Source organism: Ranitomeya imitator, chromosome 2 (genome assembly GCF_032444005.1).
Source record: "Ranitomeya imitator isolate aRanImi1 chromosome 2, aRanImi1.pri, whole genome shotgun sequence".
Taxonomy (NCBI): domain Eukaryota; kingdom Metazoa; phylum Chordata; class Amphibia; order Anura; family Dendrobatidae; genus Ranitomeya; species Ranitomeya imitator.
The window spans coordinates 394,800,366-394,812,847 of record NC_091283.1 but is presented as its reverse complement, the minus strand read 5'-3'; the positions used below and the strand labels follow the sequence as shown (position 1 = coordinate 394,812,847).

The 12,482-nt window shown below is 41.2% G+C and overlaps 1 protein-coding gene across 1 annotated transcript in view; it reads left to right on the top strand.

Moving 5' to 3' along the window:
- The window catches only part of LOC138666997 (zinc finger protein 813-like), a 55,871-nt gene that overhangs the window by 28,877 nt on the left and 14,512 nt on the right, over positions 1-12,482 (top strand). The gene's annotated exons all lie outside the window — the stretch shown is intronic.

Below are 12,482 nucleotides of genomic sequence, written 5' to 3'. Positions count from 1 at the left end.
CATACTTGCGGAACATGGACCCACTGCTCCATAGGCCGGGCTTACCTTAGAGGGGCGTGGCTAAGCGGCTACGTGGTGACGCTACGGGTCTCAGAAATTGCGCAATTTTTTTTTTTTTAGCAAAGTTTGGAATTTTTTTCACCACTTTGATAAAAAAGAACTTAGACATGTTTGGTGTCTATGAACGCCTAATGATCTGAAGAATCATAATGAGTGGGATTGCATTTTGTTTGCAATTTCACCGCACTTGGAATTTTTTTCCCGTTTTCTAGTACACGACATGGTAAAACCAATGGTGTCGTTCAAAAGTACAACTCGTCCCACAAAAAATAAGCCTTCACATGGCCATACTGACAGAAAAAAAATAAAATTATGGCCCTGGGAAGGAGGGGAGCGAAAAATGCAAAACTGAAAAACGCTCCAGGGGTGAAGGGGTTAAAAATTAAAGTTCAAATCACCCTCCTTTTGCCCCATTCAAAATAAAAGCAAAACAAATATACACATATTTGGTATCACCGTGTTCAGAATCGCCCGATCAATATAAGAAAAATAATTTACCTGATTGCTTAATGGAATAACGAGAAAAAAAATTGAAAAAGTCAGAATTACTTTTTTTGGTCGCCTCTATATTGCAATAAAATGCAATAACGGGTGATCAAAAATCAATAAATAAGTAAGCTCGGCACGCTATAATAAGCCTTCACCCAGCCCTAGATCACTTAAAATGTAGTCTTGGAAAATGGAGCCATTTTTTTTTTGTTAAAGGGACACTGTCACCTGAATTTGGAGGGAACAATCTTCAGCCATGGAGGTGGGGTTTTGGGGTTTTTGATTCACCCTTTCCTTACCCGCTGGCTGCATGCTGGCTGCAATATTGGATTGAAGTTCATTCTCTGTCCTTCATAGTACACGCCTGCGCAAGGCAAGATTGCTTTGTGCAGGCATGTACTACGGAGGACAGAGAATGAACTTCAATCCAATATTGCAGCCAGCATGCAGCCAGCGGGTAAGGAAAGGGTGAATCAAAAACCCCAAAACCCCGCCTCCATGGCTGAAGATTGTTCCCTCCAAATTCAGGTGACAGTGTCCCTTTAAGCTCTTTTTTGTCAGCTCTACCCTCTCCTAGTGTATTCTCACCCATCCCCTGCAGACTGTGAGCCCTCGTGGGCAGGGTCCTCCCTCCTTATGTACCCGTGTGCCTTGTTTCTTGCTCATGTTTAATGTATTTGTCTATATTTGCCCCGTATTCACATGTAAAGCGCCATGGAATAAATGGCGCTATAAAAATGTATAATAATAATAAAATAAAAAATAAAAAATCCAAAACTTGTTTAAACAATTAAACAAAAAGAACCTAGACATGTTTGGTATCTGTGTACTCGCAATGACCTGCAGAATCATAATGGCAGATCAGTCATAGCATTTAGTGAACATGGATTAAAAAAAAAAAAAAAATTCACCACACTTAGAATTTTTGTCCCCGTTTTCTAGCACACCTTATGTTAAAACCAATGGTGGTGTTCAAAAGTACAACTTGTCCCACAAAAAAAAAAAAAGCGAGCCCTCACATGGCCATATTGACCGAAAAATAAAAAGTTATGGGTCTGGGAAGAAGGGGAGAAAAAAATGGAAATGCAAAAACTTAAATACCTCTAGTCGTTAAGGGGTTAATATCTTTTCTCCATAGTAGCAATAAATGGTGAAATTTCTCACCGTGTTAGTCCACTAAGTGCTCAGCAGTTTGATGGAAAATGGTCAGGGTTGCGAATCTAAGAAATGAATCTTTCTAGGATATGTTATAGCCAAGATCCTTACATGTTTTCAGGAGATTTTCCACCAACTCTTCATAATGATCTGTTCTTGAGTTTCTCAAAAAAACAAACTGAGAAACTCCTCATCTTATAGATGCTTATGAATCTGAGGTCCAATAAAGACTACTTCTTTTATCTTTGCTTCACTCAACCTTGGAAATTTTGAGATACTTGAATGCTTTTGCATTTTTACCCATTGACTTTAAAAAGTTTTTCATTAGGCCCAACCTGATATGCAATGGTGACAACAAAATCTTATGTGAGTCAAGTGCTGGATGTCGAACATTTTTACTCTCTGGTTGAAATGAATGTCGGAGAGGCCAGCCTGTTTATTGTAGTGATATTCTTTTGCGCGACCATCCCACTCACCTCACAACAGCAGTACTATGTGTATTAACCCTGGAGACCAAGTTAGAAGGCAACCACCTTTAAGTCACCACAGTTGGGCCACAAATGTCGTTCATAGTTCATGCACCTCAACAGCTGTTTTATGTTGTTTGTTTTATGTGGACTGCATAATTTACTGGAATTGAAGGTAGCACATTGACATTATGCAAGAAGACAGCTTTTAGGCTTGTTTTGAATGAATCTATGGAGAGCCTCCTTTCCTCTGGGTTATGACTAATCTTCAGAGCTTCCATTAAACTATTGATGTTCTTGCATGCCACAAGATCACCCTCTATGAAGAAGTACTGGATAAGGTCTTTATTATGGTTGTGGAACAAAAAAATCCGGACAGGAGATTTCACTGCTGAAGTCTGGAACCTAAAAGTACCGTCACATTAAGCGACGCTGCAGCGATATAGACAACGAGCCGATCGCTGCAGCGTCGCTGTTTAGGTCGCTAGGAGACGTCAAACACCGGCAACAGCTGAACGATGCAGGAGCGATTCAGTGACGTACTTATCGTTCTCGCTGGTTGTTGCTCCATGAAAAACCATTGCAGGCATCGTTGCTTTTGCTGTCAAACATGACGAATCACGCCGACCTGACGACCAAATAAAGTTCCGGACTTCTAGCTACGACCAGCGACATCACAGCGGGAGCCAGATCGCTGCTGCGTGTCAAACACAACGAGATCGCTATCCAGGACGCTGCAACGTCACGGATCGTTGTCGTTCTCGTTGGAAAGTTGCTCAGTGTGAAGGTACCTTAAGAGTTGAACCTTACTCTTGGGCAGATGCAAATCTCTAACAAGATGATTCAGATCACTTTGTGTTATAAGGTCTGACTCAGTTGAGGTTGCAGACAGAAAGTCGGAGTCATGAAAGGATGATGTTTCATGACATCAAGAGCCCTCTTCATCCTCACTTGACTCGACTGGAAAGGTTTCTGGTGCTTTTGGACCCAGCAGTTCTTCTGCATGTGGTACTGGGCATATTGCAGATGGAATGTTTGGATACTGTAAAGTCCACCTCTTCTTCCTAAAAGATCCTTTTTTAAGGGGGGCACCAAGCAGAAACAGCAACTGATGGTGTGATCGGTTGGCTCTCTCCATTGGGACTACAAAAGGCATAGATTGCCTCTTCCCATGCAATCACTAGGTAAGATGTGATGCACAGCTATTTTAATCATATGTGGGAAGCCCAACTCTTAACCTGATCTGCTATTCTGCAGCCAAAATACAGGTTGTAGGAGTCTGTCCTTATAATTGTAGTCAAGTTTTGCCTTTGTGATGCAAAAGTTACTACTTCACATATGTAACAAAAACTATCCACTTTGTTAATTAAAGAATAAGGCATATCTGGAAAAATTTTAATCTACGAGTTACAGTTCATCTGTGATTTTTTTTCTCACTTGAAATCGGACGGAGAAAGAAATTGCAGTATGCTGTGACTGTCCTCTTATCTCAGACAATACTCGCCAATGCCAGTTAATGTGTGTTAGAAAAAAAAATTGCACACCACTCGGACTGTGCGAGTGCCGGCCGATTTTTATGCACAGATGTCCTTTGAAAAGCCGGCAATTCATCTGCCGTGTACAGTAAAATCACAGAGTGACCCGACAAAATAGAATAGATATTTACTGTGACAGGGTCACTGGCGCTGTATGTGAGGGCAGATATGTGTCATGAAGATTGCTATCTTTCCTTATGTGAAACCCATAAGTTTCTCTCAAGCATGCTATGTGCTGAGGGGTTAACCAGCAGTCATAAGGGTTTGGGTTTTTTATGAGTAGGTGTAAGGCCGGTTTCACACGTCAGTGTCTCCGGTACGTGAGGTGACAGTTTCCTCACGTACCGGAGCCACTGACACACGTAGACACATAAAAATCAATGCATCTGTTCAGATGTCATTGATTTTTTGCGGACCGTGTCTCCGTGTGCCAAACACGGAGACATATCAGTGTTCGTGGGAGCGCACGTATTACACAGGCCCATTAAAGTCAATGGGTCCGTGTAAAGCACGTTGTCCGTGTGCAGTCTGTGTGCCGTGCAGGAGACAGCGCTACATTAAGCGCTGTCTCCCCAACTGGTGCTGAAGCCGCGATTCATATCTTCCCTGCAGCAGCGTTTGCTGTAGAGAAGATATGAATAAGTGTGTTTAAAATAAAGATCTATGTGACACCCCCACCCTCCCCCCCTCCCCCGCTGTTCTGAAAATGCTCACCCGGCTCGCTCCCTCGCCGGCGCTGCTTCCTCTCCTGGCCGCATCTTCTCCTGTATGCGGTCACGTGGGGCTGCTCATTTACAGTAATGAATATGCGGCTCCACCTCCCATAGGGGTGGAGCCACATATTCATGACTGTAATCGGCGGCCCCACGTGTGCCACACTGATATGCCACAAAAACGTAGGGGCACACGGACACGGATAATTCCGGTACCGATTTTTTCCGGTACCGGAATTATCTGGACGTGTGAGACTGCCCTAAGAGATGGGTGGGATGCCTACTCACCATATCTCCACCTCAAGGGTGTGATTGGGAAGCTAAATGGCAAGCTGCGTGTTTTTTTGTTTTCCTCTGTGTCCAAGAGGAGCTGAAGATTTAGTATTTCCTGAGCAGGCAAATTCCCCAGGCTTATGGACTCTGAAATAGTTATCTTTTGTTTTGTCGTTATGCTTGAAAGACCACTTTTGTTTTGTTAAATTTTATCCAGGGGTATAATGAGCATTTTGAACCCACAGGTACTACACAGAATATGACAACTTTAGTTCGTCATAGTGACATTTTTAATTTTTTTCAGGAAAATGTTGTTTTAGCCTCACATTTGTAATTTTCACAATGGATAAAAGGAGAAAACTGACCCCATATTTGTTGCACAATTTGTCCCGAACGCAAGTATATCCTCTGTGTGGTCAAAAACTTTTGCTTGGGCACATGGCAGCGATAGGAAAGGAAAATAGCTATTTGCCTGGGATAGAATGTGAATGCCATGACGCATTTGAAGAGCCCCTGACATGTGTAAACAGCAGAAACCCCCCATAAGTGACCACATTTTGGAAACTAGTAACATAGTAACATAGTTAGTAAGGCCGAAAAAAGACATTTGTCCAGTTCAGCCTATATTCCATCATAATAAATCCCCAGATCTACGTCCTTCTACAGAACCTAATAATTGTATGATACAATATTGTTCTGCTCCAGGAAGACATCCAGGCCTCTCTTGAACCCCTCGACTGAGTTCGCCATCACCCCCTCCTCAGGCAAGGAATTCCAGATTCTCACTGCCCTAACAGTAAAGAATCCTCTTCTTTGTTGGTGGAAAAACCTTCTCTCCTCCAGACGCAAAGAATGCCCCCTTGTGCCCGTCACCTTCCTTGGTATAAACAGATCCTCAGCGAGATATTTGTATTGTCCCCTTATATACTTATACATGGTTATTAGATCGCCCCTCAGTCGTCTTTTTTCTAGACTAAATAATCCTAATTTCGCTAATCTATCTGGGTATTGTAGTTCTCCCATCCACTTTATTAATTTTGTTGCCCTCCTTTGTACTCTCTCTAGTTCCATTATATCCTTCCTGAGCACCAGTGCCCAAAACTGGACACAGTACTCCATGTGCAGTCTAATTAGGGATTTGTACAGAGACAGTATAATGCTCTCATCATGTGTATCCAGACCTCTTTTAATGCACCCCATGATCCTGTTTTCCTTGGCAGCTGCTGCCTGGCACTGGCTGCTCCAGGTAAGTTAATCATTAACTAGGATCCCCAAGTCCTTCTCCCAGTGGTTTCCCGTTCAGTGTGTAATGGTGATATTGATTCCTTCTTCCCATGTGTATAACCTTACATTTATCATTGTTAAACCTCATCTGCCACCTTTCAGCCCAAGTTTCTAACTTATCCAGATCCATCTGTAGCAGAATACTATCTTCTCTTGTATTAACTGCTTTACATAGTTTTGTATCATCTGCAAATATCGATATTTTACTGTGTAAACCTTCTACCAGATCATTGATGAATATGTTGAAGAGAACAGGTCCCAATACCGACCCCTGCGGTACCCCACTGGTCACAGCGACCCAGTTAGAGACTATACCATTTATAACCACCCTCTGCTTTCTATCACTAAGCCAGTTACTAACCCATTTACACACATTTTCCCCTATACCAAGCATTCTCATTTTGTGTACCAACCTCTTGTGCGGCACGGTATCAAACGCTTTGGAAAAATCGAGATATACCATGTTCAATGACTCACCGTGGTCCAGCCTATAGCTTACCTCTTCATAAAAACTGATTAGATTGGTTTGACAGGAGCGATTTCTCATAAACCCATGCTGATATGGAGTTAAACAGTTATTCTCATTGAGATAATCCAGAATAACATCCCTCAGAAACCCTTCAAATATTTTACCAACAATAGAGGTTAGACTTACTGGCCTATAATTTCCAGGTTCACTTTTACAGCCCTTTTTGAATATTGGCACCACATTTGCTATGCGCCAGTCCTGCGGAACAGACCCCGTCGCTATAGAGTCCCTAATAATAAGAAATAATGGTTTATCTATTACATTACCCGGAGAAGAAGGTGTTTAATATGTTAGCTTTTTCATCGTCATCTACAACCATTCTTTCCTCACTATTTTTTAAGGGGCCTACATTTTCAGTTTTTATTCTTTTACTATTGATATAGTTGAAGAACAGTTTGGGATTAGTTTTACTTTCCTTAGCAATGTGCTTCTCTGTTTCCTTTTTGGCAGCTTTAATTAGTTTTTTAGATAAAGTATTTTTCTCCCTATAGTTTTTTAGAGCTTCAATGGTGCCATCCTGCTTTAGTAGTGCAAATGCTTTCTTTTTACTGTTAATTGCCTGTCTTACTTCTTTGTTTAGCCACATTGGGTTTTTCCTACCTTTTATTCCCACAAGGTATAAACCGCTTACAGTGCCTATTTAGGATGTTCTTAAACATTTTCCATTTATTATCTGTATTCTTATTTCTGAGGATATTGTCCCAGTCTACCAGATTAAGGGCATCTCTAAGCTGGTCAAACTTTGCCTTCCTAAAGTTCAGTGTTTTTGTGACTCCCTGACAAGTCCCCCTAATGAAAGACAGGTGAAACTGTACAATATTGTGGTCGCTATTTCCTAGATGCCCGACCACCTGCAGATTTGTTATTCTGTCAGGTCTATTAGATAGTATTAGGTCTAAAAGTGCTGCTCCTCTGGTTGGATTCTGCACCAATTGTGAAAGATAATTTTTCTTGGTTATTAGCAGAAACCTGTTGCCTTTATGGGTTTCACAGGTTTCTGTTTCCCAGTTAATATCCGGGTAGTTAAAGTCCCCCATAACCAGGACCTCATTATGGGTTGCAGCTTCATCTATCTGCTTTAGAAGTAGACTTTCCATGGTTTCTGTTATATTTGGGGGTTTATAACAGACCCCAATGAGAATTTTGCTACCATTTTTCCCTCCATGAATTTCGACCCATATGGACTCGACATCCTCATTCCCTTCGCTAATATCCTCCCTTAAAGTGGACTTTAGACAAGACTTTACATAGAGACAAACCCCTCCTCCTCTCCGATTTTTACGATCCTTTCTAAACAGACTGTAACCCTGTAAGTTAACTGCTCAGTCATAGCTTTGATCTAACCATGTCTTGGTTATTCCCACTATGTTAAAGTTACCTGTAGATATTTCTGCTTCTAGTTCTTCCATCTTGTTTGTCAGGCTTCTGGCGTTTGCGAGCATGCAGTTTAGATTATTTTGTTTTGTTCCAATCTCCTCACTGTGGGTTATTTTAGAAATGTTCTTACTTCCCTTCTGAGTATGTTTTCCTGGGTCTTTTTTGTTCGAGTCTAATGTTTTTCTTCCCGTCCCCTCTTTTTCTAGTTTAACGCCCTCCTGATGAGTGTAGCGAGTCTTCTGGCAAATGTGTGTTTCTAGACTCCTTCAGGAATTCTTCTAGGGGGTGTAGTGAGTATTTTGAACCCATAGGTGCCTCACAGAATTTTATAACATTGAGACGTAGAAATATGACATTTTAGTGGTAAAAATTTAATTTTTGTATTGGCTGCAATTTTGTCAGGTACACAAGGGTTAATAAGTGAAACTAGACCCCACAATTTATTGCAGAATTTCTCCTGAACGCGGTGGTGCCCCATATGTTGTCAGAAATGACTGTTAGGCCACATGTCAGGGCTGAGAAGATAGGAGCACTATTTGGCTTTTGGAGCACAGATTTTGCTAGAATAATTCACAGGCGACATTTGCAGAACCCATAAGGTGCCAGAACAGCAGGAAAAAACAAAAGTGACCCCGTTGTAGAAATGGCACCTCTCAATGAATTAATCTACAGCTGCAATTACTATTTTGTAACATCCACGTCAGGCTTTTTTTTCTGGAAAATTGCAAATCTGCCAGTCTAGTACCCATACATTGTGTCTCCATACAGTGTAGAGTCCCCCATATATTGTATCGCCCCCATACAATGTGCCCAACTTGTGCTTCTGGCGATACGCACACATAAATTAAGTGCCTTCTCTCCATTACAATAATGGCAAACATGTGGCAGCTTACTGTGGATTAAGTACAATGGGGCTCAGAAGGAGGGAGGCATTTGGAATTGGAAGCGCAGAATTCACTGGATTTTATTTGAGGGAGGGGAGCCAGGTTGCTTTTCCAAACTATTTGTTCTACCAGTAATGTGGGAACACCCTACAGTTCCAGTGACAGATGATGGACCTGATTGGGGGCTGGTTTTGTGTGGGATAAGTTATCATTTTTATTGATAACATTTTGGGGTACTTAATATTTTTCAATCGCTTCCAGAATAAGGCTGAATCTCATTCTTTTGTTCTACACTGTGGACGTACCTCAGAGCTTCCATGTAAATCTCACAAAAATGCAATTCAGACACAACCTTCTATGGAACTACCCACAATGAGGCAGATGGAAAAACTTTGTTTTCCATTTAGCAACTGCTCTGGTGGTATCCATCTTTTTAGGCGTGCACAGATCTGTGGTCGCCCACAAGTGTGCGCTAAGAAGACACCTAAATTGATGGGACACCGGTGGAATACAGACCAGTCCAAAGTGACTCCATCTGTCTCATAAGTGAGTGGTTCCATCTGGGGTTTTGTCTGAATCACTGTTTAAGGGAATTTACACAAAAGTCCCAACTTAAGCGCTCAGCGAAAAGTGCAGGATAAATGTGAGCCAAGCCTTAATCCAATTTTTGATCATTAAAATGAGCAAGCAAACCGTAGTAGAAGAATAGTTTTTATTTTTGCATGGTTCACTGTGCATTATAAGTGATAAGAAGGATCTATTCATGTCAGTGCGATTACAGCTAAACCAGATTATATATATATTTTTTTAGGTTTTCCTGCTATCACACAGTAAAAATGCTATTTTATAAAAAGTAGCTTTTTGTTACCATATTCTGAGAGCTGTAACTTTTTTTTTTTTTTTGGGCAAACAGAGCTGTGTGAGGACTTATATTATGTGGGACGAGTTGCAGAATTTTTTAGTGCCATTTTGGGGTACATAATATTTTTTGATCGCTTTTATTCACATCTTTCAGACACAGATTGAATAAAACCCAGCAATTCAGTTATTTTTTTGTGCCGTTCACTGTGCTGTAAAAGTTATAAGACCGATTTGTTTGTTGGGTCGGTACAATTACAACGATACCAGATTTATATATTTTATGCTTTGCTATTTTTACAAACTAAAAACAATATTTTAGCAAAATGAATTTGTTTTTGCACCGTCATATTCTGAGAGCTGTAACTTTTTTATTTTTTTGCCGAATGAGCCATATTTGAGCTTGTTTTTTTTGTGGGACGGTTTGGTGGATTCATTTATACCATTTTATTTTGCATATGACTTTTTGATGGCTTTTTATTCATTTTTTTGAGAGTCACTATGATGAAAAAGTGTCATTTTTAGCGTGTTCATTTGTTTTTACGGCGTTCACCAAATGGAAAAAATAACATGGTAACATAGGATATAATGGAACTAGAGCAAGGAGAAAGGAGGGCAACAAAATTAATAAAGTGGATGGGGGGACTACAGTACCCAGAGAGATTAGCAAAATTAGGATTATTTAGTCTAGAATAAAGACTACTGAGAGGTGATCTAATAACCATTTATAAATATATAAGGGGACAATACAAATATCTCTCCGAGGGAATGTTTATACCAAGGAATGTGACGGTCACAAGGGGGCATTCTCTGCGTCCGGAGGAGAGAAGGTTTTCCCACCAACATAGAATAGGATTCTTTACTGTTAGGGCAGTGAGAATCTGTAATTCCTTGCCTGAGGAGGTAGTGATGGCGAACTCAGTCAAGGGGTTCAAGAGAGGCCTGGATATCTTCCTGGTGCTTAACAATATTGTATTTTACATTTATTAGGATCTTTAGAAGGACGCAGATCGGGGTATTTATTCTGACGGAATATAGGCTGAACTGGATAAATAAATGTCTTTTTTTGGCCTTGCTAACTACAGTGGGGGAAAAAAGTATTTAGTCAGCCACCAAGTGTGTAAGTTCTCCCACTTATAAAGATGAGAGAGGTCTGTAATTGACATCATAGGTAGACCACAACTATGAAAGTCAAAATTGAGAAACAAACCCAGAAAATCACCTTCTGTGTATTTGGTCATTAACAAAAGTTCATCTCAATATTTTGTTATATATCCTTTGTTGGCAATGACAGTGGGCAAACATTTTCTGTAAGTCTTTACAAGGTTGGCACACACTGTTGGTGGTATGTTTGCCCATTTCTCCATGCAGATCTCCTCTAGAGCAGTGATGTTTTGGGCCTGTCGCTGGCCAACACGGATTTTCAATTCCCTCCAAAGGTTTTCTATGGAGTTGAGATCTGGAGACTGGCTAGGCAACTCCAGGACATTCATATGCTTCTTACGAAGCCACTCCTTCGTGCTTGAGATCATTATCATGCTGAAAGCCCCATTCACGTTTCATCTTCAATGCCCTTGCTGATGAAAGGAGGTGTGCACTCAAAATCTCACAATACATGGCCCCATTTATTCTTTCGTGTACACGAATCAGTCGTCCTGGTCCCTTTGCAGAGAAACAGCCCCAAAGCATGATGTTGCCACCCCCATGCTTCACAGTAGGTATGGTGTTCTTTGGATGCAACTGTAAGGATTCCGGACTTCCCTTGTTCCTGTTCGCCCTGATCCAAGATGGAGTCCTGGATCTCACCCTGTCATGGAACTTCCTGTCTGCCTTGATTATTTAAGTCCGAGTCATGTGGTGTTCTGTGCTTCAGTATTTTGTGCTGCTGGCTTCTGAGCTTCTGTCTGTGTTCTGGGGAACTCCCTGCGTCAGCTGCTCACTACTCAGCGGTCTGCCTCGCCCCTTTGAGCTGCATCTCACCTCTGGGACTGCTGCGACTGGCAGCACACCTTTTGGAAGGATTTCCCTTGTTTGCTAAGTTTTTCCCAGTGTTGTGCCTCTTTGCACAACCCCACCAGGTGAGCAAGTTTCCAGTGTTGCTTTTCTCACCAAAAGAGTGTTGTACTCATCTACTACGCTTAGATAGCGTTCTCTCTCTTTTTCCCTTCATATTCTTTCACCAGGACTTCATGCTCAAAGCACCACCTTCTTATTATTGAACTTCCACAAACAAAGTGCTGTGTGCACGTGGGATCAAGTTTTGCTGGACTTCCTCGTTAAGTACTGTGTGCTTTTCTACTTCACTTCTGCTGGATTCTCAAGTTTAAAGTACTGTGTGCATTTCCACTAATCACCTACTGGACTTCCTTGTCAAGTGTCTTGTTTGCCCCCTCGTCACATCCTTGCTGGACTGGTTCATATTAGCGGTCGTGTCCCGCTATTCACTGTGCTGTGATTACCATATTGTGCTGAGCACCTCGTTACAATTGCAGGAATATCTGTATTAGTTCTGTTTGCTTTTCTGTTTACCATATTGTGCTGAGCACCTCGTTACAATTGCAGGAATATCTGTATTAGTTCTGTTTGCTTTTCTGTTTACCATATTGTGCTGAGCACCTCGTTACAATTGCAGGAATATCTGTGTTAGTTTTGTTTGCATTTCTGTTTGTTTAAATACATCTTTTACTTCAGCTTTGCTCTCAGACTGGTTTTATCCCACGCCATCAGATTCCTTAGTACCTATATATTGTTACAGGAACTTAGCATTCTGTCTTCTCCAAACACGACAAGTTTTTTTTCTACCAAACAAGTTCTAATTTGATTTCACCAAACTATATGACATTCTCCCAATACACTTC